Below are 5182 nucleotides of genomic sequence, written 5' to 3'. Positions count from 1 at the left end.
TGAGAGAGATTCTAATATTACCCTCATTTTGCTGATGAGAAAACTAAGGCACAGAAAGGTTATTTAACTTACTCAAAGTAAAAGAGCAAGTAAGTGGCAGGGCAGTATTTGAATCCATCAGTCTAGTTCTAGAGCCCATATATCTGAAACAACTCACTATAGAGATCTTTCTAGATAAGGGAAAACATATTCAGGGTCACTTTAAAAAGATAGGCCCAGCCGGGCGCAGTGGCTCACGCTTGTAATCCCAGCACTTTGGGAGGCCGAGGCGGGCAGATCACGAGGTCAGGAGATCGAGACCACGGTGAAACCCCGTCTCTACTAAAAATACAAAAAATTAGCCGGGCGTGGTGGCGGGCGCCTGTAGTCCCAGCTACTCGGAGAGGCTGAGGCAGGAGAATGGCGTGAACCCGGGAGGCGGAGCTTGCAGTGAGCTGAGATTGCGCCACTGCACTCCAGCCTGGGCGACAGAGCGAGACTCTGTCTCAAAAAAAAAAAAAAAAAAAAAAAAAAAAGATAGGCCCTAAGTTGACAGCCTCCTAGTATATGCTGTTAATATATCCGTAACTAGAAAAGCAGGTGCCAAATTATGAGGATGGTGAGCAAGAAACCTGGAACATGGAAAAAATAGCATCTGTCTTAGCCAGTTCAGGCTGCTATAATAGGGCACCATAGATTGGTGGCTTATAAACAACAGGTATCTATTTCTTATAGTCTGGAGGCTGGAAGTCCAAGGTCAGGGTATGAGACAGTTTGAAAGTTTGTCCCCTCCAAATCTATGTTGAACAGTGATTCCCAATGTTGGAAGTGGGGCCTGGTGGGAGGTGACGGGATCATGGAGGTGAAGCCCTCAGGAATGGTTTAGCACCATCCCCTTGGTAGTAAATGAGTTCTCCCTTAGTTCATGTGAGATCTGGTTGTTTAAAAGAATCTGGGACCTCCCCCTTCTCTCTCTCTTGCTCTCATTCTCACACATGATAACACTGGCTCCCTCTTTGCCTCCTGCCATGATTGGAAGCTTCCTGAGTTCCTTACCAGAAGCAGATGCCAGCACCATGCATCCGGTACAGCCTGCAGAACTGTGAGCCAATTAAACTTCTTTTCTTTTTCAATCACCTGGCCTCAGGTATTTCTTCGTAGAAATGCAAAAATAGACTGACACAGGGTGCCAGCAAGGTTGGGTTCTGGTGAGGAGCCTCTTCTAGGTTGCAGAAAGCTGACTTCTCATTGTATCCTCACATGGCAGAAAGCCAGAGAGGTAATTGGGGTTCCTTTAGGGCACTAGTCCCATTCATGAGGGTTCCATCCTCATGATCTAATCACTTTCCAAAGGCCTCACCTCCTAATACCATCACATTTGGAGTTAGGATTTGAACATATGAGTCTGGGGGGAAATATAAACATTCAGTTCATTGTAGCATCTAAAAACATCACAGCCCTATCCACTTGATGCCCACTCCCCATGTGCCACGGGAAGTTCAAAGAATCCCGAAACATCTAAACAGAGCCCTTAAAAAAAAACATTAAAAACCATTAAATCATTAAAACCATTGCTCTAGCCAAAGCTGTCTCTTCCTGAATATGATTTGCAAATCCCAATTCCATGTTTGTGCATTCCCTAAGTCGTTGTTTTCGTTTTCTACTCTTTGCCCTCCCAATACCCACAGTGAAAGTGGGAGGAAATTCAGACATTATCTGAAAGAATGTTAGTAATGATGGGGAGTGTCAGGTTTACACTGGGGTGACCATGAAAATGCCGTTCTTTTAACGTCGTATTAGAGATTCCTAGAAAGCAAAGGTTATGACTACTTAGTGAATTTCTTCAGCTCTTGCAATGTGCATGCAAATACATAATAAATACAAGAAATGATCTTGTGTTCAGGCTTCTGTCAACTAGAATGCCCTGTTAATTGTTACTCCATACTTCTATAATAATGGATCTCAGAAACTTGTCGAGGTTGCTTCTTAATTATCCAAAACCTGTGTTCATTATAGTTTTTTTTTTTTTTTAAACACAAATACACTTTTAATTGATCTCAGATAAAAACTACTCAAGGAAGGTCAGTAATCGTTTTAGCTTCTAATCTGTTAGAGCCCTGTGGTGAGCAGCCTTGAGGAGCTGGGTTAACTGGTTATTTTCCCTAGTTTCCATCATCTGCAGTATTAGAAAAAACAAGGCTCTGTCTCAGTTTAGGATAAACACATGGCTGGCAGCCAAACCCAGTCTCTTACATTCCTTGTTTTTTCCTTAGCTCTTCTGCTTTGTTGGCGTAAGCTTTCATGGCCTCTTCCTTGGTAGTCCCTTTCAGCTCATTCCAGGCATCCCACTTGGTCTTGCCTCTGAAGTCCAACATCCCAGGCCATTCTGTATTTATGTCGCCTACAGTTGCTTGTTTGTAGTGGCCATAGAGGAACACATCTCATCATCCCCTGGCGTGGTCTTAAGGTGTTTAACGTCTTCCACGGCTTTCTCAAACTCAGCCTGAGACATCCTGGTCAGCTTGCAAGGACTCCAGGGAGGCTGTAGAGGAGGAGAGGAGCAGGAAGCAATCATCATAGTTTTAAAATTAAATATGTATACTCTGCCTAATTCTTTTAAAGATGCACTATATATATGTATATATAGTACTATTTTCTTTTAAACTGGTGACAGATTCCTTAAAAATTGTTGGTAGTTTTCTGTCTCTGATAATGGACATGTCAGCTTACCTTTGGAGCTGGCTTCTTTTTCGGGGTGGGTGGGGGAATCCCCAAACAGTTCCTGGTGTGATGTAAATGTAAAGGAAATAACCGTCCATGAGCTGATAAGGGGAGATAATTGGATCTTTGTGGGATCTAGACCAGGACTCTGGCCCTTTGAGTAGATGGTGTCTCACAGCCCTCCTCAAGTGAGTGTCCAACTCAGGCCCCCACTCTCAAGTTCAGAGTTGTCAAAATGGCCTGATGGGCCTCCAAAGCCCTGGTGAAGATGACCAGTAAAGCTAATTAAGTCCAAAGATAGAATCTGTGATAAGGGAGAAGAGTCTGCACTGGTGACCCTGATTCAGTGTCAGGGCCTTAATCAGATGGAGGAAACACTCATTCTGGACTTAGTGCACAGCTGATACCAAAACTTCCTTGGACCAGTACCTCCAGCGCTGTGGGTGTATCCTGAGGAAATGACTGAGGTTGTGATTAGATTACATATGGCTGATTCCTAGACAACTTGAAATCGAGGCTATATGTCTTGTGGGACACCCATGGCTGAGTCTGTGGAGAAAGGGGTAGTTCCCCAAGGAACATATTGGTTATTTTACCAGCAAAAACACAAATGAATAGCAGGCAAACAAAAACAACTGATTACACCATAAATACTAAAAATGATTTCCCCCTTTTATAAAAGGTAAGCAAATGCCTATGCCTTTCTCAAGTTCAAGAATGATTATAACCATGCTTCCATTTCCAAAAGAAGGAAACTGTACCCATAGTGACTGTATAGAAAAAGAAACACAACAGAGGTGCACAGTCATAGCTGGGCTGACTGCCTGCACACACCCAGCTGTTCTCTTAATATCACAAAGCCCGTGGAAGTTCAAGACTCTGTTGTTTTGGCCCAAATTATATATTTCAACACTTTATTGTTTGCTTTTGATGTCTGGGTTAGTAATTTTCATGCAAAAAGGACCATCTGGGAAAAACATTTTTTTGTGTCTCATGTGGGTTCTTTATGGATAAGCAAAAATGCTCATTATTTAAGCAAAAATGTTTTTAATATGGAGCTGCAGTGATGTTGTGAATAAGGAGTTACATCATTGCGCTATCCACTTCTATGCCCAGAAAAACAGAAACACATTGCTTTGTATTCATGAGGAAAGTGTAGAGATCACTGCAAGAAATGTGTTTTAGAAATTGCCCCAAATATTACTCTAGAATACATTATTTGTTATTAAGCTTTGTTATAGCATAAGGAAAAAAAATGCTTCGGTAAACTTTTTCAAATGATCTTTCATAAAATTACAACATTTCTTAATATATTTTTAAATCAAGAAAGCCACATATACAATATTAACTGGGAAAGAGTATTTAAAAAAACAATTCTTAAAAATAACAGATTGGCATAATCAAATCAGGTGAGTTCTGGTGATTACTGAGAAATAAAACACCTGGATTTAATAAATCTTAAAGCACTTAACCATGTAATAAAGCACAGAGCAATGGAAGAAAATGTGTAAATTTGAAGTCTCATCTAATTTAAAGTCACAAAATGAGAATCACACAAAATACTCTCGCCTTCCTGGGCAGAAATGAATACATCAACACTGCAGACTATGACAGCGTAGTAGCTATTAACCCATTGTGGATAAACAACTAAAAAGCTTGATTACCAAATGTAAGATAATGTAAAGTAGCACTCTTCAAACGAGTCTGGGTATATCAGAATACATGCCGACTTGCCCTAAGAGACCATGTTGGGTGGGGTCGGAGGGGGTGGCTTTAAAGAATCCAGGTTCTTAAGTGAATTAAGGCAAGAACAGAAAACCAAATACAGCATGTTCTTCCTTATAAGTGAGAACTAAGCATTGTGGGAGCTAAGCATTGGATACTCATGGACATAAACATGGGAACAACAGACACTGGAGACCACTAGCAATCTACCTATTGAGTACTATGCTCACTGCTTGAGTGATGGGATCATTCATACCCTAAACCTCAGCATCATACAATATACCTATGTAAAAAACCTCACATGTACCCCCAAACCTAAAATAAAGTTGAAATTATTAAATAATTTCTTTAAAGAATCCAGGTCCTTACCCTCCATATGTTCTCTTTCCTAAAACACACCTGCCTACAGGATAACCCTCTGGTAGTTCTCCTCTTATCTCTCACCACTATCAGCTTCCTCTCAATGTACTCAAGAACAAATCTTTTACTCTTCTTGAATCCAACTACATACATTTTTCCAGGGTGGAAAAACCCCTCATCAAACCAAAGGGTTTAAAATGTCAAAATTGAAATATGACATATTGGCAGAGGAAAAGAAAAGAGAGTATCAATAAGAAATATTGAAGGCATAGGTGTGTTATTTTATACAAGTGACAAACTTACGAAATAATTTATCAAAGGTTTTTTATCTATTTAACTAGAATATTTAACTGGAAACCATGCTAGGAAGTTCCAATGGGTTAAGATGTGTGTTCTC

At 40.6% G+C, this 5182-nt stretch overlaps 1 pseudogene; it reads right to left on the bottom strand.

The window, feature by feature from the left end:
- Positions 1 to 1356: 1356 nt before the first annotated feature.
- Positions 1357 to 4553, bottom strand: LOC115831276 (annotated as a pseudogene).
- Between the last annotated feature and the right edge of the window lie 629 nt (positions 4554 to 5182).

The sequence above is a fragment of the Nomascus leucogenys genome, chromosome 18 (assembly GCF_006542625.1).
Source record: "Nomascus leucogenys isolate Asia chromosome 18, Asia_NLE_v1, whole genome shotgun sequence".
NCBI classification, from domain to species: domain Eukaryota; kingdom Metazoa; phylum Chordata; class Mammalia; order Primates; family Hylobatidae; genus Nomascus; species Nomascus leucogenys.
Note: the sequence above shows the minus strand (reverse complement) of the source record. Positions and strands in the feature narration are given on the sequence as shown.